The sequence below is a fragment of the Canis lupus genome, chromosome 14 (assembly GCF_011100685.1).
Source record: "Canis lupus familiaris isolate Mischka breed German Shepherd chromosome 14, alternate assembly UU_Cfam_GSD_1.0, whole genome shotgun sequence".
Lineage (NCBI taxonomy): Eukaryota > Metazoa > Chordata > Mammalia > Carnivora > Canidae > Canis > Canis lupus.
This window is the reverse complement of record NC_049235.1, coordinates 43,154,549-43,177,251: the sequence shown is the minus strand read 5'-3', so window position 1 is coordinate 43,177,251 and position 22,703 is coordinate 43,154,549. Positions and strand designations below refer to the sequence as shown.

At 37.8% G+C, this 22,703-nt stretch overlaps 1 protein-coding gene across 1 annotated transcript in view; it reads right to left on the bottom strand.

Moving 5' to 3' along the window:
- Positions 1 to 22,703, bottom strand: part of ZNRF2 (zinc and ring finger 2) — a 95,067-nt gene that overhangs the window by 43,182 nt on the left and 29,182 nt on the right. The gene's annotated exons all lie outside the window — the stretch shown is intronic.

The following is a 22,703-nucleotide window of genomic DNA, read 5'->3' as shown; positions in this document are numbered from 1 at the left end:
ATTCTTGTTTCTATTTTTTTAAAACATTAACTAAACTTCTGATTTTGTGGAAATTACCTTCCCCAGCTTTGTAGGGCACAATCTGAGTCACAAGGTTTTACAGTTAGATAGTACCTTTGAAACTATTCTACTCCACTGACCTTTTAGAAATTATTCTGATGAAGAAAGTCAACATCGGCAAAATCAGGACTCCTGTCTTCCAGTATAATGATCTTTCTCCCACACTATGCTACTAGTCACAAAGCAAACTGAAAATAGCATCAAGTAGGGCAGATTTCCCAGTCAATTCTAACACTTAAATATTAGCTAGTTTCCTACAATATTCAATCGGCACTACTTGCCTAAAGTAGTCTATTAAAAATAAACTGGTATACTGAAATAGGGAATGTGCTCTATACTCAGCTCTATCCTACTCCCTCTTTCACCAGGAGAACTGTTCCTTATTGTTGCCTTGCTGCCCCCCTCTCTGTCATCCCTAAACAGACCTGAGCAGCACTGGACACCTGAGACTCAATGGAGGCAAGTTATAGTTTGGCTAGGAAAAACAATTCAGAAGTGGCACAAAAAGATAGTCTGGGCCAATCTGTTTTCCTTGGAAACATGACTAGAAACAGCAAGAGAGTACACTCATCTCATCAGCTGTAAAGAGCGGAGGCAGAAAGTCACATGTAGGTAAGAGAGAGACCAGTGGCTCATGTAAACTGAACTTATAGGAGAACAGAAACTACTGGCCAGGAGAGGACAATGGTGTGCACGGAGATCTCGGAGCCAATGAGAGACAAAAGCTAATGAAGAAGGGTAGTGAAAGAAACTCAAAGTCTGACAGCACATGTTTGTTTAGAGGCACCTTCCTCTTTCATTGTGGCTTACATACACTGTTATCAAATGTGTCAGACTAGAATCACACTTCAGGTAGAACTGTATACAAATTAGGAAAAAAATACATGATTTTTGAAACTGTTTGTCACAATGTATTAAATGCATTTTTAAAAAAATGAATAGGGGCGCCTGAGTGGCTCAGTTGGTTAAGCATCTGCCTTCACTTCAGGTCATTGAGCCCAGCACCAGGCTCCCTGCTCAGTGGGGAATCTACTTCTCCCTCCCCCTCTGCCACTTTCCCCCATTGTTCATGCTCTCTCTCAAATAAATAAAATCTTTAAAAAATAATAATAAAAGGAATAAAAGTAAACATACTTCCCTTCTCAAAAACCACCAAAATGAAAAGGAGGAAAGGAAATTCATCTAAAATGAAACTACAGGGACGCCTGGGTGGCTCAACAATTGAGTATCTGCCTCTGGCTCAGGGCATGATCCTGGAGTCACAGGATCAAGTCTCACATCGTGCCCCTTGCAGGGAGCCTGCTTCTCCCTCTGCCTGTGTCTCTGCCTCTCTTTCTCTCTGCCTGTCATGAATAAATAAATAAAATCTTAAAAAAAGAATGAAACTACAAAATAGCTATAATCATCAAACACAGACTATACCAATATAAGGAAACTTATAGCAAATGGGGATAAGACAGACTCTCAAGTAGCATTCGTATTTCAAGGACCAACTAACAATCTTTTGCTTGGAACTATAAAAAAATTTATTCCCTTGAAATTAAACAGGACATAAAAGAGGGCAAAAGGCAGCCAATTTTCTAACTATTCATCATAATCATCTGAGTTAGGCACATAAACTCTAAATCACCAAAGTACAATACTGTGAACTACTGAGAACTATCCAATTGCTCACAAAGTAGAACCTAAGGAGAGAAAACTCAATGTGCACAGAACCACCCGAATTTCTAGTTAAATACAATAAATTAATGTGTTTCTTTCTCCTCCCATCTAAAATCCACTGAAAGAGAAAATAAAAATAAGATAAATAAAATAAGAACTTGAAAGGAGACAGCAGATGAGAAAACAGACTACCAGGACTGAGAAAACAGACATTCTAAGTGTCTATGGAAGTCAGTCAATTCTTACTACCTAATTCTCAAAGGACTCTTCAATCTACACCTCCAAATGACTTCCTGAGACAAAGACTGGGGTGGGGTGGGGGGAATCCTATGTCCTCAATCCAGAACATATAGCAACTAGAAGAAACTACAGTTCCCCAAGTATAGCAAGAGAATGAAGGCTAAGTATAGAATAAAAGACCCTATAGAGTGACTTGAGGACCCCCACACACAACAAAGGAAACACAGAAATAAATGGTCTACGTACAGAAAAGGGCCCCTCTGACAATTTCCTTTACTCTATCTTTATCAAGAAATTGGTAGATTCTTTTCTTAAATCAAAAGGTCCCACAGAATGAAACATTGTCTGTTGATAAACCCCAGCCTTAAACACAAAGCTTCCAATTAGCTTTTCAGGGCCTCTCTCATAAATATAACACAATTTTTTAAAAAATGCATGGTTAAAACACAACACACCAGAAACAAATTTAAAAGACAAAAATATTTACAACATGTATCACAAAAGCACAATATCCTTAATATAAAAGGATTCTTAAAAATTGTGGAAAACCAAGTATCAGAAAAATGGGGAAAAGTTTTAAAAAAGGATAGTTAACTGATCTTTAAACAAATGAATAACTGCAGTGTCAGAATAGAAGAAGCACCTTCCTCTTATTCCTCTTAAGTTATTTTTCTTTATTCCCATTTTAGTGGGTTTTAGGAGGGAAGCAAAACAAAACACACGTGTTTAATTCACTTTATTTAACTAGAAATTCGGATTAGTTCTTTGTACATACTGTTTACTCTCCTTAAGCTCTACATTAAGATATCACCACTTACCCCAGATTGGCAAATACTCAAAAGCTTGACAACATACTGTTGGTAAGGCTGTGAGAAAACAAGTACTTTCATATATTCCTAGTAGGAATACAAAATTTTACCACTACAGAGGGCAATTTGGCAATATCTAACACAATTACATATATATTTATCTTCTGACCCAGCAATCCTGTCCCCAAAACACAAAAAACACATGCACAGATAGAAGATGCCGGGAAGACGGTGGAGTAGAAAGCACTAGCGGAACTGGCCTCCCCAACTAAATAATTGCATTGGTGGAGTCTGCCTGAGGGAACTATTTTGGAACTCTGGAGTTTATTGGAGCTTGCAACTTCCAGGGGGAAGACCTGAGCACTGCATTGTGGTTCATTTCAGGATTTAGCACAGTAACAGCTATCCTTCCCACCACCCCCACCCCCCAGCTACACAGCAGGCAGCAGTGCATTTGTTGTTAGAGCAGCTTACACATAGCCTGCAGGAACCAGGGTGGGTACAGAGGACTCTTGTTCTTCAAATACCGGAACCTTGCACTCTGAGGCTTCTGATCAAAGAGGTACAGATACAGAGAAGAGTAGTCATTGCTGTTGGACCGCTCCCACTGTAAGGCCCCCCACTCTGGCTGAAGAAACTCCAATGGGATTTAAAGGGCCTATATCCACCTTTCCCCCTTTTATTTTTTGCTTTTTCCCTTTTTGAGAGCCCAACATTAAAGACTAAGAAGAGATTCAAAACTATATATACAGGGGAAACTGAAAAGAGACTCTGTATGCCCAGGGTAAGTCTCAGAGAAGACCTTAAGTTTTTACCTCAGGCTGATGATCCTCAGAGAGTGCCTACAATACATCCCACAGAAAACAATAATGAAAAATAGCAGACACTGGGGAAGGGGAAAAATCTGATTTCCAGAGTTACCACATGATTAGATTCAAGTAACCAGTTTTCAGCGAGAAAAAAAAAACTCTAAGCTATATGCTTAGAAAAGCATGGCCCCTTTAAAGGAAAAATATAAAACTAAAACTGTCACTGAAAAAGTTCTGAGGGCAGATATACTAGCCAAAAAGGTCTATCTTAAAGATGTTCAAAAAACTAAAGGAAGATGTAGAAAAGATCAAGAAAATATGATCAAAATATGAAAATGGAAATATCAATAGATAGAAAACCTAAATAGAAACCCTAAAGAAATTCTGCACTTTAAAAGTATCTGAAATGAAAAATTCACTAGAGCAATTCAAAGGCAGATTTGAGGAGGAAGAAATAATCAGTGAATCTGAAGACAAGACAATGGAAAAGATGATGTCTGAGGAATAAAGAAAAAAAGACTGAACAAAAGTGAACAGAGCTTAAGGAACCCATGGGACACCAACAAGCAGAGCAATATATGCATTGTGGGAGTCCCAGGAGACAAAGAGGGAGAGAATATTGGAAGAAATAAAGGCTGAAAACTTCCCAAACTTGATGAAAGACATGAATATGAACATCTAAGATGCTCAACAGCCTTCATGTAAGATGCACTCAAAGGCATCCAAACCAGGATACATTATAAGCAAACTTGCAAAAGACAAAGAATTTTGAAAACAGTAAGACAAAGGTGATCATCACATTAAGGGATCCTAACATCATAAGCAGATTTCTCATGAGAAACTCTGAAGTCCAGAAGACAATGGGCTGATGTATTTAATGTGTTCAAAGGAGAAAAAAAATTAAACCCTATCAACTAAGAATCCTATATCCAGCAAAATTCCTTCAAAAGTAAAGGAGAAATTATAAAATTCCTAGATAAAACAAAAGCTGAGGAAGTTCAGCACCATTAGATCTGTCCTAGAAGAAATGGAGGAAATGAAAAAACACTGGACAATAGTAACTCAAAGACATAAGGAGAAATAAAGGTCTCAATATAGGTCTTCAGGTCAAGGGGAACGGTTTTTGAAGAACTGTACTGAAGGAACTGCACCTGAGCAGCTTTATCCATGCATATCTGGACCTGACTCCAATAACAAGATCCTGAACTTCAAATTGATGCCTTAATTGGATCAGACTGTGTGAATGCTGGAAAGAGTGCATACACCCTACATATGGAAGGGATGTGAACTGTGATTGCCAGAAGGCAGACTATGATACATTTACAGTCTTCAAATATAGTTGCCTCAATTTCATGCACCCTGTTTCTCACATTAAGACGACTAATTTTCTTCCCCTTAAATCTGGGCCAGCCTAAATGTTTTTGGTGAATCAAGAGTGCAGAAGTGATGTTCTGGGAATTCTGAGATAAATCTTAAGAAGCCTTGAAGCTCCCATTTGGACCTCTTAAGATGCTCGCTTTTGGAATACTTCCTTTCAGAACCCAGCTGACATGCTCTAGGAAGTTCTGGCCACATAGAGAGGTCACAAATAGGCATTCCAGCGGGAATGTCAGCTACAGCCAGAAGTGAGCCCTGAGATGACCAGTATCAACTGCCAGGTATACTGAGTGAGCTACCTTGGATGTTGAATTACTTTGAAATTTCAGAGAACTCTAGCCCCAGCTTCCATCTGCAACTGTTTGAGACTCCAAGCAAGAGCTCTAACAATTGATTCCACTCTACTCATAGAACCTCAAGAGATAATAAATTTAGTCTTAAAATAAATAAATAAATAAATAAATAAATAAATAAATAAATAAATAAATAAATAAATAAATTTAGGTTTTAGGGATCCCTGGGTGGCTCAGCGGTGTAGCACCTGCCTTTGGCCCAGGGCGTGATTCTGGAGTCCCGGGATCAAGTCCCACGTCAGGCTCCCTGCATGAAGCCTGCTTCTCCCTCTGTCTCTCTCTCTCTCTCTCATATGAATAAATAAAATCTTTAAAAAAATGTGTTTTAATTAAAACCACACACAGTAAGTTATGAGGACACCCTTTGGAATAGCCAAAATACTGTAACCATATAAAAGACATAGTGAAGAAACTATTAGGCATCTACAATGGGATACTATATTATAAAAAGGAAATGAAGGAAGGTCATTATGAACTGATACGGAGAGATACCAAGACTATCTTAAGTGAAAAAAGAGTGCAATGGTATGCAAACTACTGTACCAAAAAAGAGTAACTAAGAATACATGTACATGTGTGTTATCTGCAAATAGAAAAACAAGGAAGGATAAGCTTCAAACTAAGGTTTATATACATGTTACCTATAGATAATGAAAGTGTGGCTATAAAAGGGAGGGGTACTCCTGGGTGTACCTTTTAATAAAGTTTTGGACCTTGGAACAATGTTAATGAATACATATCCAAACAAACAAACAAACAAACCCCAAGAATTGGGGGGAAATCCCTAATAAAATTAAATATAAATGGAAACAAAAAAATACACACAGGCTTGTGCAGGTACAAATATAAGTATGCATGCGTGCATGCATACACACACACCCAGATCAGTCCACTAAAAGGACCTGGAAGCAATGACACCTCTGTAGCAAAGAGCAGACTCAGTTCCCAGATTTGGCGGTTCTTAATATCATTCCTTTGTGAAGAAAAACAAGAGCTCCTTGGAGAAAAATCTGGGTTCTAGGTCTGGGGCAGGGAAAGTACAGGTGAGCCTGGAATATATTGTTATGCCAGACTAAGGAAGTGCTCAAAAGTTGATATGAACACATAAAAAGGCAAAGAAGCCAGCCTCAAAAAGCTTCTCCTGGTCAGATTTGGACAACCTGAGAATCAAAATGGATAATGACATAAGAGATCATAGTATCTTATATTTAAAAAGAATGCAAAAGTAATTATAAATAATTACATTCTGAAAATATCAACCCAAGATCACTAACAAAGATAAAAAGGTACTCTTAAAATGTAGAAACTATCTCACCTCACCTTAAATCTGAACTTAGTATCACCGACAAAAGGGCAAGCTAACACCTGTGCTTCCTGATGTGACTCACTGAGGACACAACACGTATGTATACTTCCACCTAATCTAACTAGAACCTCATTATGAGGAAATTTAGGAAGAGCCTCCAGCCAAAACAAATTTAAAGAAAGTATGATAAAACTATCAACACAGGAAACAAGAGAACTTGAGCATTGCCGAACCCCGAAAATCTTACAAGATTTCTATTTATTTGATTTTCTTTCTACTTAGTTTTGGGGTCCATCTTATATGTTGGAAGTTTTCCCCAAATTTCCTCAACTGTCCCAACAGTTCAAGATGATACTGCATCCATGAAACAATATACCATAAACTAGGAACACAGAAGCAAACAAAAGCTCTTGAAATAAACTTAGCTTCAATATTAACTTGAGGTAATCAACAATGAACATTTACTATATACCAGGAAATTAAGCAGTTTAGGTCAATTAACTAATTTATTCTCACATCCTTGAATGAGGTACTAATACAAACCCTATTCTACAAATGAGAAACAGAAAGGGTGGGACTCCTGGGTGGCTCAAGGGTTGAGCCTCTGCCTTTGGCTCAGGGCATGATCCTGGAATCTGGATGGAGTCCCACATCGGGTTCCCTGCAGGGAGCCTGCTTCTACCTCTGCCTGTGTCTCTGCCTGTGTGTGTGTGTGTGTGTGTGTGTGTGTGTGTGTGTGTGATGAATAAATAAATAAATCTTTAAAAAAAGGAAAAGAAAAGAAAAGGTAAAGTAACTTACATAAGGTCACACAGCTAGAAACTGGCAATGCCAGAAATCAAAGTGGGCTTTTGGCTTCACAGCCTAAGTCCTTCACCATCACTCTGCATATCTTTTTTAATCTCGAAGGAAGTGGAGCCAAAAGTCAAACAGGAGAATAAATAATAAAATCAGAAGATCAATTCAGGTGGTCTAACATCCAACCAATTAGAAACAGACTTGAGAAAAAGGGAAGAAACTACCAAAAACATGATTTCCCAAACTGAAGTTCATGACTATGCAAACTAAAAGAATATACCCATATAACAAATGAAAATAAATAGCCATACCAAGGTATGGTACTGTGAAATTACAGAGCATTAGGTATACGAACAAAGCCTGAAAGCTTTCAAAATGAAAAAAGATGAAAAATATCTAGAACTATTTCCCAGACTTCTACATTTTTTTGCCTTTCATGATACAAATATTTTGAGAGTCGTTATCTGCTTTTCAGAATCAGAATGGCATTAGTCTTCTTAATAGCAACACTTGAAAAGAGACAAATGAAGTAATAACTTTAAAAATCTGAGAATTATTTCACTTAGACTACATATCCAAATTATTACTAGTCACACTTGACTGATACATTTTATCAAAGCACTTTCCTTCCTATGCACCCTCAGGCAATTTCTATAACACATGGTCCACTGAAACAAAGGAGCAAATAGAAAAGAAAAGAAAAAAGAGAGAGAGAGAGAGAGAGAGACACTGAGATAAAGGAAATGGGTGAGGTGAAGGGAAATCCTTGGATAATTGTCTAGAAGGTATTTGGTCCAGATTGGAAGAGGAGAGTAGAGGATCTAGGGAAGACGGGAAGTGGTAGAGAGTGAACAGATAAGGTTTCTTGAGGTGTTTTATCGGGTAGAAAACAGTATTGTGTTCAGACAGTTTTATAACTCTTTTGCAAATTTGGGAAGAACTGACAGGAATTTTAAAAATCAAGTAAGCAAATAGAGGCAATTTCTAACTACCAAATACACAACAGGAATGTAATCTATAAACAATGAGTATCAAGCAGATCATCATTTAAAAAGATGTTCAAAAGGTAGAAAGATAAAAATGAAGACAGGTGATATATATATAGTAAGTCCTCATCTCTCTAATAAGTACTTAATAGTTAACATCTAAAAAATTACAAAGAATATAAGCATATTACTTATAAATACTTGACAGCTACAAGTATTGAAAATAGTTGTTTCAAGAAAAAAACCTGGGAGTTGGGGAGAATTGAAGCAAGAGAATAATAATTTTTATTATAAGACTAAAAGTACTTTTTTCAAAATATACACATATATTACTTTGATTTATTTTACTTAAATTTTGATTTAATTAAGCCTATTTTGAAGGAAGGAATGTCTTCAGAGCACAGGACACATCAGCCTAGTGAAAGAGTATTCTGCAAGAACATATCCGATTTGAAGCTGCTGCCTTCCCTAGATCACTTTCTCTACCCTCTCCCCACACTGTTTTTCCCTTGACAACAGTCCCAACAGAGACTGTTTCTCCCAATGGAGAAGTGACTCCATTCTTTGATGAATAATAATAAAAAAGGATTCAATATAGGACCTACATGCTATGAATCCACCATACTAAAAAGGCAGATGACTGAGACAATTTAAAGAACTCCGGATACAGCCATTATAGTTCAGCAAATAAATTCAATATGACAGTAAACCTGTAATGGAAATAAAAAACACAGAAGAACTGGAGAGAAATAGAAATAGCTAGTGACAAAAAAAAAAAAAAAAAAAAAAGCTAGTGACAACATCACTGACATAGAAAGCAGAGAGTTATGGAAAAACAAAACAAAAATGGCAGTAATCTGAAAAAAGAAAAATTCATGGAAAACAAAGGCTAACTGCTTTCCCCAAAATACAGAATGTAATCAAAAGAACAGATCAGGGATGTCTGGGTGGCTCAGTGGTTGAACGTCTGCCTTTGGCCCAGGGCGTGATCCTGGAGTCCCGGGATCGAGTCCCGCATCGGGCTCCCTGCATGGAGCCTGCTTCTCCCTCTGCCTGCGTCTCTGCCTCTCTCTCTCTCTCTGCATCTCTCAAGAATAAATACATAAAATCTTTAAAAAAAAAAAAAAAAACACAGATCAAAATGATTAAAGATAGACTAAAAAAAAAATTAAAAAAAAAGAATCGAATCCTAGTGACTACTTAAACAGGAAAAACATATCTATAATAATTGAGGAGTAAGGGTGGCAGAAATCTTACTAGTCTCAGAATTATCCACAGAATACACAGATATTACTTTGGACACACTTTTGTGCATGCCTGGGAGGGAGGGTGTCTTCAGAACACTTAGAAGGGAGAAAAAGTAGGACTTAAGAAATATAGATCCTCAAATACTTAAAGACTCAAGACCCATTCAAGAGATTAATAAATAATTCAGGAATGGACAAGCTATGGTGTTTTATGTACACACACATAGGTAATATGTATACTACATACAATATTATTTAATTTAATTGAAGAAATCATTGAAAACTGTAGGAATTTTTGGTACAGTTTTCAATCATTGGTATGGCATATAAATATTAAAAATGCTGACAAGGTGAAAATGATAGAACCACCCCAAACTGGGAGGAGAATGTTACGATCATGTTTATATATAAAAAGGACAAGGAAGGGGAACCTGAGTGGTTCAGTCCACTAGGCACCTGCCTTTGGCTCGGGACATGATCTCAGGGTCCTGGGATCAGCCCACATCAGGCTCCCTGTTCTGCAGTCTGCTTCTCCCTCTGTCCTTCCCCTCCACTCGTGTTTGCACATGTGAGCTACTCTCTCAAAATCTTAAGACAAAAAAAAAGGAAGAGGGGGAACTGATGGAAAAGAATGGACAGTAGAAATGAGCCAGATAACCTTGGTCTTTTAAAGCAAAATACAGAGGTACTGATACATGAATGTTACTATTCCCCGTCTTTTATCCTTCACAGCTTAGATTGTTATCAAAGCTCTACTTAGGTATCCTCCTTCTCCAGAAATCTTTCTCTAAATGCTCCATCTCAGAGCTGATCTAATCATTCCTTCCCTCTGTATTTCTTCTATCTGTGCTTTGATGACACTTCCAATACTATAATGTAGAACATGGGATGGTAATTACTTGTGTCTATCTTCCTATTAGCTTAAATGGTCTGTAGTATTTGTACTACATTTGTAGTATAGACCTGGGTACAAATCCAGGTCTACCACATACAAACTCTGTGACCCTGGGGTTGGCACTGAAGCCCCTCCCTCAGATGCTATCAACCAACTATTAACCCTACATTAACCCTACTGATTACTAATGTCCTCGACTCAAATCTGGTACTCCAAGTTTTCCCAAAATTAAAACTATTCCTCTACACTTTCCCTTAAACAAAGCTCTATTCCTTCTGATATCAATTAGATAGCTGAATTGACTACTACAATTTAAAAGGAAATGACCAATAAGCTAAAAACTTAAGTATACCTGCACTGAATAGGGCAATGGATGAATCAGTAGCAGAGGGCTGTGTTCTGGGGGATATTTACAGCAGGTGACCTCCATCTGCTACACCAAACACCCCAGGTAATACAAAATAGTGACTGCCACTTCCTATTTTCAATAATGGAACTGAAGAATATTAAAACAAAAGGAGTCCACTGGCTCTCTTGGTTTAAATTGCTCACTTGAAGAGAACAGCAACCTAAGTGCAAAAAAATCAAGTGTGACAGAATTTGGCTCTTCCAATTCCTAAGCTATCGAGGTTTTACCACAGCTTCTGGCTTTTGATCATCTTTTACATTACTGCACACAAACACACTCTGTTTTCTCCTACGCTGGGCTTTTCAGATAATTGTTAACGATTACCCTAGTACAAATTTGGTGTAGCCAATTTAATCTTTCCTCCAACAAAATATACCTATTCACACCTCTATGCTCTTGCTCTTAGCCAATATGGCTTGCTTTTCTCTAATTTTATTAACAATCTGCTCCTATTTGTTTCAGCCCAGATCAAGTCTCACCATTGCAATGAAACCTTTTAAGAGAACTCAAAACCATGTATCCATCTCTGTTCTACATTTCGTTTACTGGTAACAATCATTTGATATATATCATCTACAACATTTCTTCCATGTAGATTTTATTTCTGAAATTGGATTAATATCTGTGGGACAGAAACTGTATATTCTAAGTATTCTACTCAATCACCCTACCCTAGCATCCAGCTAGACTTATAGCTGACTCAGTAAGTACCTAAACACATGCATGAATGGACTGTATAGTTGGTCTTGATTCTACAGAGTCAAGAGTTATGTAATTAAAAGCAGATTATGGGGATCCCTGGGTGGCGCAGCGCTTTGACGCCTGCCTCTGGCCCAGGGCGCGATCCTGGAGACCCAGGATCGAGTCCCGCTTCGGGCTCCGGGTGCATGGAGCCTGCTTCTCCCTCTGCCTATGTCTCTGCCTCTGTGTGTGTGTGTGTGTGTGTGTGTGTGTGTGTGTGTGTGTGACTATCATAAATAAAAAAAATAACAAAAATAAAAATTAAAAAAAAAAAAAGATTATGGGGCAGCCCCGGTGGCTCAGCGGTTTAGCGCTGCCTTCAGCCCAGGGTGTGATCCTGGAGACAGGGGATCAAGTCCCATGTCGGGCTTCCTGCATGGAGCCTGCTTCTCCCTCTGCCTGAGTCTCTGCCTCTCTCTCTCTCTTTCTCTCTCTCTCTGTCTCTCATGAATAAATAAATAAAATCTTAAAAAACAAACAAACAAAAAAGATTAGGGAATTCTAACTGCAGTTAATAGAGTCCTACCCATTTGTTTGCAGGAATGAACAGCATTTAAAAATAAAAAAATTCATTTTAAAGGTAAATTTGTTTTCAACATGCCAATAAGAAGTAAAAACATGCCAATAAAAAGAAAGATCAATAAATCAACTTCCATAAGCAAAGTTTTACAGCATATACAACATATGCCATACAACAAAAGGTTTAGAGTGTAAACTGAAAAGAGATTTCATTTGCCAGTAGGACCTATTCAGAATTTGGCAAATATAGGATTATCTGTTATGAAAAATTTCCTCAGAAAATGAAAGCCAAGTAAACCTAAGTAACTACCAGCAAGATGAGTTGCAGGCTATTTTCTAACGATCGCATTTCTCTAATAAGTAAAATTTCTGCTATATGAAAAAAGATGCTCAAGCCAAAAGGAAACATTTAAGTAAAACTTATATTGTTTAATAATCACAGCTACATAATAAGGGACAAAAATACCTCTAACAAAATAAAAATGGCAGGATAACAAATGTTCCTACAACACAATGTAGAATAAGTTTTAACCTTGCTCAACAAGCATATTTACCAGATTAAACATTTAAATATCAAATTCTATAAATCATCAAAAACAATCCTTGATGAACCTACAAAACAAACATCAATATACATCAATTTGCATAAAAAACATTCCTAGGGATCCCTGGGTGGCGCAGCGGTTTGGCGCCTGCCTTTGGCCCAGGGCGCGATCCTGGAGACCCGGGATCGAATCCCACATCAGGCTCCCGGTGCATGGAGCCTGCTTCTCCCTCTGCCTATGTCTCTGCCCCTCTCTCTCTCTCTCTCTCTCTCTCTGTGACTATCATAAATAAATAAAAATTAAAAAAAAAAAAAAAAAAAAAAAAAAAAAAAAAACATTCCTAAAAAAACTTAGTTTTTATCAAGGTCATATTTAAGTCTATTAGGGAAAGTCATTATTTTCTATCTACCTATTTGTGGTAATTCTATCACTTTATTCTTTTTTCAGATACATAATATACATATATATTTTTTAATTTTGTTATTTGAGAGAGAAAGAGAGAACGAGCCAGGTGTGGGGCAGAGGGAGAGGGAGAAGCAGACTTCCTTCCCACTGAGCAGGGTGCTGACATAGGGCTCTATTCCAGGACACCCCCAGGACCCAGGATTATGACCTGAGCTGAAGGCAGATGTTTAACCCAGACTGAGCCCTCCAGGCACCTCAGAAGTACAATTTTTTTATGTTAAATATCAGCACACTGGAATGATTCATAAAACGTACTACAAGAGTTTAAATATGCTCTAAAGGTTTCTTTGTAGCTTAAAATGGGGAAGGGGGATAATTTCTTTTCCCTCTTTTGATAAGATACTTGTGGGGACTGGACATTTTTATATTAAAACTACACTAGGTGCAACAAACAACCTCCTCAGTGTTTAAATCTGTTTGAATGAATTAAGAAATTAGCCCATCTTACATAAGAATGCTAAATAGGGTATGATGTGATTACTCTTCTTAAACAGCTAGAAAAGGGGAACAGAACAAGCAAACAGCTATTTTCCCATGGAAAACTAAATAAATTCCATGTGGTGATATAAACAAGGTACCTTTAATTTATAATATAAGAAAGTATGCCAATAATAGTATAAGGACTGAAGGATCAGTGGTTTAACTAGTACAAATGAGCCTTATAAAATTCAATATATTGAATATCTTCTGTCATCAATGAACCTCAAAATGGCCACACATCCAGATTGGGGTTGGAAGGTGGTGAATCAAAGTACAGAATGACCAAAACATAAATGAAGGGAAGTAAGCAGTTTTCATCACTATCAGGAAAGGAGGAGGAGGCAGCCTCAGTGCCAGGGGTAATTTAGTCTCTACTTCTTTGGGGGCAATTTTAGAGACTTGACTATATTATGTGTCTCAATCTATTTATATAACCAAATACCAGAGACTAGGTAGCTTATAGACAACAGAAATCTATTTCTCACAGTTCTGGAGATGAGGGTACCATGACCACTGAATGAGGTCTTCCTGGTCAGAATTCTCTCTGTAACTCCACAGGGTGAAAGGGGATGAGGAGCTCTCTGGAGCCTCTCCATAACTGCACCAATTCCATCCCTGAGGGTCCTACCCTCCTGACCTAAGTGCCTCCCAAAGGCCCCACCTCCTAATACCATAGCCTTGGGCATTAGGTTTTCAACATAGGAATTTGGGAGAAACACAAACATTCAGACCATAGCAGCATTCAAGGCACCTTTGGAACAGAGAATGAGCTTCAATAGGAGTCAGTCTATTTATTTGTTTATTTTCATATACAGGACGACAGCCTCTGCTCTGCAATTTTCTCTCAGTTGAAGGTGGGGATGGGAGGAGTATTGCAAATACGAAGTATTTGCTCTAGGAATTCACATGATAGATGGAGAAATGCACCTCTGAGCCACAGCTTTTTATCTAAAACACAGTTCAACTGTATAATGCCCACTAGTCTATGGGGTCATACATATGAGCAATATGTTTTGCCATGGCCCTAAATAAACACAGAGGTCAAATGAAGAAAAGAAAAATTTAACTATAGATTTCAGAATAATTATGACAATAAGCTCTAACCACTACAGTTTATGACAATGAGCTCTAACCACTACAGTTAACAACTGTTTACACTTGTTGGCTTACAGCAAAAAATTAGGATAAATCTATATAGATAGGCCACAGCTGAAATTCTCAATTACCTTAATGTCCCCAAATAGTTGGCTTCTAAAAATACATGTTTCCAAGTCCACTGACTTGCAGAATATGACCAAAGTTGGATAATGAGCTCTAGAAACAATATCAACTGGTTTATAATTACTTATCATCCATTTCATTTCAGGTTCTGTAAGGTCTACATATTATTCCTATCATTTTCAACCTTGTTGTCTCATCATGTTTTAGCTATCTCAGAAACTGTCAAAGGTTCAGCTGAATTTTACTGAAGGTCTTAAGTCTCTTTAAAATGTAAACGAAAACAAAATTATGGCTCTTACTGTGCAGTAACCAGACTTCATTAGACTAAAAAATTTATTCAAGAACTACAGGCACCATTATAGTCTTAATGAAACCACTTGTCAAATGACTTTAGTATGAAATGTTCAAAATATCGTACTTGGTTTTAAAACAGATCTTAAAAAAAAAAAAAAAAAAAAAGCCCGTATCTTTGTTTCACATCAAAATATCCATTTACTTCAAAGTACCATGCCAAAGTGCCAAAGTAGATACTCAATACTTAATAAATGAATGAACAACTATATCCTCCTCCTAATGTATCCTTCATGTTGCCCAAATTTGGGGATAAAGTGTAGCTTTTTCTTTTTCTTTCCATAATTCTCTTACTGCTCAAACTAACAATGGCAGCTCTGAACAGGTAGCTAAATGACATTAAAAAAAAAAAAAGATTTTATTTACTTGAGAAAGAAAGGGAGCAACCATAAGCAGGGGGAGGTGCAAAGTGAGAGGGATAAGCAGAATCCCCACTGAGCAGGAAGCCCAACTCAGGGGACTTTGGGATCATGACCTGAGCTGAAGGCCGATGCCCAACCAACTGGGCCACCCAGGCACCCCCTAAATGGTATTTTTTAAAGCAAGGCTCACTGTTTCTCTTCCTTTTCCCTCTTCCTCTTACACACATACCTGTAACACACACACACACACACACACACACACAACATGGAGATTTTATTATACTGTCAGCTATCAGAATTAAAGACAACAAAATATGTAAAACTTAATTCTCTAAAAAGTAGAAAATGAGATGGAGACCATGGGGCTGAGAAAATAGAAATTCCAAAATTTGTTATTTTTTAAAGATGTATTTATTTAGAGAGAAAGAGCGAGCAAGCAAGCAGCAGGGAGAGGCAGAAAAAAGAAAGAAAATCCCAGGCAGACTCTCCACTGGGCATAGAGCCCATGCAGGGCTCAATCCCAGGACACGGAGATCATGACCTGAGCCAAAATCAAGAGTTGGATGCTTAACTGAGCTACCCAGGGGCTCCCCAAGATTTATTTAATATAAATCTAGACTAGTTCTTTGATGGACAGTAGCTGGTGCCTTTCTGCTGCTGTTTCAGATAAAATATATTTAAACAGTTTAATGTTCCATTCATAACCCTGGGAAAATAAGAGAGAAGGCAACACACTTAGGCACATATTCTCCTGATAATCACAGTACAAATTTTCCCTGACCAAAAAATAAGATTTTTTAAAGCTTTTATTAAAAAAAAAAAAAAAAAAAATAGTTGTTTTTTTTTTTTTAAAGAGCAGAAAATAGTATGTAAATTATATTTCCTAAAGGATTTACTTTTTAATAAAATCCTAAATTTTGGGAACCTGACTCGGTTTTGGATCAGGCAATGATCTTGGGGTCCTAGAATTAAACCCAGTGTTTGGGCTCTGCACTCAGCTGGGAGTCGGCTTGAAGATTCTATCTCCCTCTGCCCCTCCACCACCTTTGTGCAAGGTGTAACTCTCTCTAAAATAAATAAATCTTTCTAAAAATGCTAAAATTTTTAGTGTGTACTTTGTTTCTAAGGGAGGTATAATCTTTTATCATTGATCCTGATCAACTAAATCTTAAAATTACTGATACCATTCACTTGCATGGAATTAGAGACTTAAATAGTTACTTAGAACAGAGAAGCAAAAGACAAGACCCAACTGGTAAGGCTTAAAGAGCAAGAGAAAGTACAAGAGCCTTGATATACTGGCTGGCTAGAGCAGAACGGCTAGAATGTAGGTGGGAAAACAGGAAGAGCAAATAATAAAAAGATTAGCCTCTTTTCTACAGTTGCAACTTCCTGCTCAGTGTGCTCTATACTGTCCAAAAAGGAAAAAATATTTTAAACAGAAATACAAAGCAATGTTGAAAGGAAAAGCATCAGGTCACAGATAATATATGCAAAACATCTACATCTTTTAAGAATTAGATTTCCAGCATATTCATGCCATCTTAGTTGTATCTTAACATTTAGGTGAATAAACCTACTTTTCCCCACATACTAATGTACCATAATTTGAAATGTGAGACAAAAATAACAAAACAAAAAACTGTAATTGAAATATCCAGATATTGCTTCTTAAAATATTATTCAATTGTTTTCCATATGTAATGTGTTTTTTTTAAGATTTTATGTATTTATTCATGAGAGAGAGAGAAAGAGAGAGAGAGAGGCAGAGACACAGGCAGAGGGAGAAGCAGGCTTCATGCAGGGAGCCAGACGTGGGACTCGATCCCTGGTCTCCAGGATCATGCCCAGGGCTGAAGGCAGCGCTAAACCGATGAGCCACCCAGGCTGCCCTATAAGGGTTTTCAAGTTTAACAGATGTGAAATCACTAGTATGCAATATTCCAAGAAGAGCAGAGACTTGCCAACTCCCAAATACACTTCAAGTTCCTCACATTAACACCCAACTCCACTTTTGTAACACATTTGTATTTAGTCTAACAAAAGTTATTGACTTTCTTTCCCATAGGTGCTGACCTCTGGAAACTACTTCTCATTGCTACCCTGTTAATTACCTTCTTAAAGTTACAGTTCTTCAGGGAATTCACTCTGCATTAAATATTTCCCTAGCTATACTGAGTTTGCTGGTAGTTCCTTGTTTCTATGTGTATTCCTGTCTCTTGAGGCCCTCCAAACTCACAAAAGGAAGGATCAAATGACAGCATTATAAACTTAAGAATTTATAACTCCTGAGGAATGAATGGAATTAACATCGGCACAGCCTATTTGCTACTTATCTGACAGGTTTCTTGCAAAGAAACTGTACTTGGAGCAATTCTGGCAAACGACTGGGCTCATGGGCTAAATGCAGCCTGAACACCTGCTTTTGTAGAGCCCTTGAGTCAAGAATGATTTTTTAAATGTGGGGAGGGGGGAAGATAAGTAGAAAAAGAATACTTTGTGACACATGAAAATTCTATAAAATTCAAATTTCAGTTCCACTAATAAAATTTTACTGGAAAACAGCTACGTACATGCTTTTATACATTTTATATATTTTCTATGGCTTTTTTCACAGTACAATGGTGACAAATCAAATGGCCTGCAAAGCCCAAAATAATTTATCATCTTCACTGAAAATTTGCTGATCTCTGAAGTCATTAAAAATTGTTCAAAGGGGAGAAATATGAAAACCTCCTTGAGGGGCATATGGGTGACTCAGTGGTTGAGCATCTATCTGTCTTTGGCTCAGGTCATGATCCCGGGGTCTTAGAATTGAGTCCTGCACAGGGCTCCCCACAGGGAGCCTGCTTCTCTCTCTGCCTATGTATGTCTCTGCCTCTGTGTCTCTCATGAATAAATAAATCTAAAAAAAAAAAACAAAAAACAAAAAACAAAAACAAAACCCCAAGTGTACTGAAAACCCCTTTGAAAAATTTTGGTCATGACAAAAACTCTGTAAGCTGCCAGTGAACTTGATTAAAAAGTTTCACCTACAAAAGAGTTGAGGAACGATGATGATGTTCCAGTCCAGTATTATCACTGCTTCTCTGGAGCAGCACCTCTTTGTTCTCAATCCACCAACAACCTCGTGGATTTTATCTCTCAAGGACCTGTCAAATCCCCTAATTCTTCAGACATCCATCACCACCCTGTATCTAGCTTTTATCTTTTTTAGTGGACTACTGCAGTAACTTCTATACACTTCTGCTCTAATCCTCCCATTCCCCCAAACTACTTTTATAGTTTTATAGGCCATCTTCAAGACACAAATCCAATCTTGTCACTCTTCTGTTTAACACACACTCACACCTTTTTTTATTCATTATACAAAACCTTGAATTATCACTTCATTCCCAACTCCAGCTTCATTTCTATTTCCACCACAGACTTTTTATTTATTTTTTAAAGATTTATTTATTTATTTATTCATGAGAGACAGACAGACAGAAAGACAGAGTCAGAGACACAGGCAGTGGGAGAAACAGGCTCCATGCAGGGAACCCGACGTGGGACTGGATCCCAGTCTCCAGGATCAGGCCCTGGGCTGAGGGGGCGCCAAACCACTGAGCCACCCGCGCTGCCCCAACCACAGACTTTTTAAAAAATAACATATATTACATACCGTGTAGCTATAGTTTCCTATCAGTATGATTTAATATTTAATTGAATCACAAATGCAAAAAAAATATCAAAGGTCACTGTGCATCTTATCTACTGCATAATAACATGGAGTGTTGGAGTATTTAATTTTTGCCTTCCTAAGTACCCTGAAAGTGACCTCTACTTTCACTTTTATCCAACAATGCCAAATAGTAGTCCCACTCAAAAACGACTCATTGCCTGATTCATTATAAAACCAAGAATGCGCTCTTAATTCTGCTGGAAGTTGAGGCTAGGATGTGCTGATTCAAGGCACTAAACCCAGTACAACTCACAAGCCAGTGGCTGTGAAAGACTGTATGTCTGGGAGGGTTGCTTCTAAGAACAGTCAGAATAAAGTCTTTTTTTTTTTTTTTTTTAAGATTTTATTTATTTATTCATGAGAGACAGAGAGAGAGAGAGGCAGAGACACAGGCAGAGGGAGAAGCAGGCTCCATGCAGGGAGCCCGACGTGGGACTTGATCCCGGGTCTCCAGGATCACACCCCGGGCTGAAGGCGGCACTAAACCGCTGGGCCACCAGGGCTGCCCAGAATAAAGCCTCTTTTAACAGTCTATTCAAATCATCAACTAGGACAGACATCATTACATATGCTTAATTTTATTAGAGAATAAATTTCTGAGGACTCAAAACATTTTCTTATCCTTAAGAGCAAAACCTGATATCCATCATTTTAAGAAACCTGAATTTTTTTTAAAGATTTTATTTATTTATTGATGAGACAGAGAGAGAGAGAGAGAGGGAGAGAGAGAGGCAGAGACAGGCAAAGGGAGAAGCAGGCTCTCCGCAGGAAGCCCGATGTGGGACTCGATCCCATGACCCCTGGATCACGCCTTGAGTCAAAGCCAGACGCTCAACTGCTGAGCCACCCAAGTGTCCCAAGAAACCTGAATTTTTGACTCTGCTGGTGAAATAAAAAATGTTCAGTATGATTACTTATTTGACTACATTAGAGTGTAGAGAGTATTCGAAGACTGTAAGTTCATTCAAAATCTCTCACAATATCACAAATGATAAATAGTGCCTTGTCATAACTTCAACATTTTTACATGTTTTTAATGATGTTGCTCTTTTTAAAATAAAAAAGGCCCTCGGAACACCTGGGTGGCTCAGTGGTTAAGGGTCTGCCTTTGGCTCATGGCACAATCCTGGGTCTGATCCTGGGTCCAGGGATTGAGTCCTGTATCAGGCTCCACACAGGGAGCCTGCTTCTCCCTCTTATGTCTCTCCCTCCCTCCCCCCCCCTCCCTCTCTCTCTCTCTCTCTCATGAATAAATATTTTTTTAAAAAAGAAAAGGCCCTCATTAAGAAAGATTATCATCATGTAAAGAAATGGCATATATTTTAAATACATACAGTATATGAGGTAATATGATATGGTATCTGGCTTAAAATATTTCAGAGAAAAGGGATAGCTGAAGCAAATATGGCAAAATATAATTAACTAGTAAAAGTGGATGATGACTATACGAAGTTTATGAGTTCACGGTACTATTTCTCTCCACCCCTCAGTATATTTAAAAACTTTTCTAATTTTTTTTTAAAAAGTCTCCCATAAATCTAAGAAGTCAATTTTTGCAATAAATCTGAATAGGCAAAATTCAACTATGGTTAAAAGTGAGCTCAGAAAATACTACAGTTCTACTTCAAAAAATTAAACTTTAACAATACTAATTGTCACAGATGATACAGAGCAACAATGAACTCTTGAACACCACCAGCCTAAGTGAAAATTGATACAACTATATTGGAAAACAGTTTAAAATAAAGCTGAAGGTATGCAGAGCCAATGATTCAGCAATTCCACTTCGAGGTATGTATCAGTGATTCTCAAACCTCAACGTGTGTAAGATTCATCTAGAGAGCTTTTTTTTTAAAAAAAAAAGTTTTTTAAAAATATTTATTTATTCATGAGAGTCAGAGACAGAGAGAGAGAGAGAGAGAGGGAGAGGGAGAGAGAGAGAGAGAACGGCACAGACACAGGCAGAGGGAGAAGAAGGCTCCATTCCACGTAGGGAGCCTGACATGGGACTCAATCCCAGGTCTCCAGGACCACACTCTGGGCTGAAGGTGGCGTTAAACCACTGAGCCACCTGGGCTGTCCATCCAGAGCTTATTACCCGCACTCCTGAGACTATGATTCAGGAGAGGAGGGTAGAGCCCATGAATCTGCATTTCTAACACGTTCACAGGTGACACCACCAATGCTGCTGGTCAGAGAACCACACTATTACTACTGTCCTAAAGAAATCTGCACACGTTCACCAGAATACGTGTTTAACAAAATATTCACAGCAGCAGTGTTCAGAATAATAAAATGGAAACTATGGTATACTCAGAGAATAGAATGATGGATGTGGATGAGCACAGCTACTGAGGGCAGTGAATATGCCACTCCAGAAGAGCCCTCTTTGGTACACTGATTATTTTTAGCTGAAAGCACTTGAAAAACAACAAATACAAGGAGAAGCTTACTCTGAACTCCCTTATCTATCTAAAGACATTATCTCCCATAGCCATAAATACCCTCCCCAAGAGTTTCATCAACCAGAGAGGGATGACTCATCACAGGAGAGGAGACTACAAGTTGACACCACATCCAGACCAACTGTGTCACATATGATCATACCTCTTCATCTATTCTAATGGCCCATTCAGCTTTCCTAAAAAATCATTTACTATCCCCTGAGAGGACTACATCTCCTCTCCCATTTCCTAAGATGATATTTAGATCTGAATTCTAAGCCATCTAAGCCATGAGAGAGCTACTCTTTTTGCCCTGGGTATCTCCCCTGTATTAATGAAGCACACGTTAATAAACTTGTTTGTCTTTGTCTTTTTTAAGTAGGCTCCACACCCAGCATGAAAGTCAAAACAGGCTCAAACTCAGGACCCTAAGATCAAGATCCTGAGCAGAGATCTGGAGTCAGATTTGTCTTGTTAATCTGTCTTTTATTGGAAGAGTCTCAGCTAAGAACTCAGAAGGGTAGAGGAAAATTTATTTTTCCTCCCCTATCTTACACACAGTATAAATAAATCTTACAATACTAGGGGAAAAAAAAAAAAGTAAGAGTATGTGTACTTACTTATATCGAGCTGACAAATTTAAAGATACTCCTCAGAATTATATATATATATGATAAAACAAAGCAAGAAAATGATTATTATAAAAATTATGGTTATTCTAAAAGAAAGAAAAGGTTTTATAATCAGGAAGACACATTGAGGTACTACTGGCAATGTTCTATTTCTAGACATAGAATGATAGTTACTTTGTAAAACTGGATTCTTCTGTTTTATGTTTTTCTTATGTATAAACAAGAAAAAAGTTTAAGAGATTTTCTTTGATGACAGAATGTTATAACA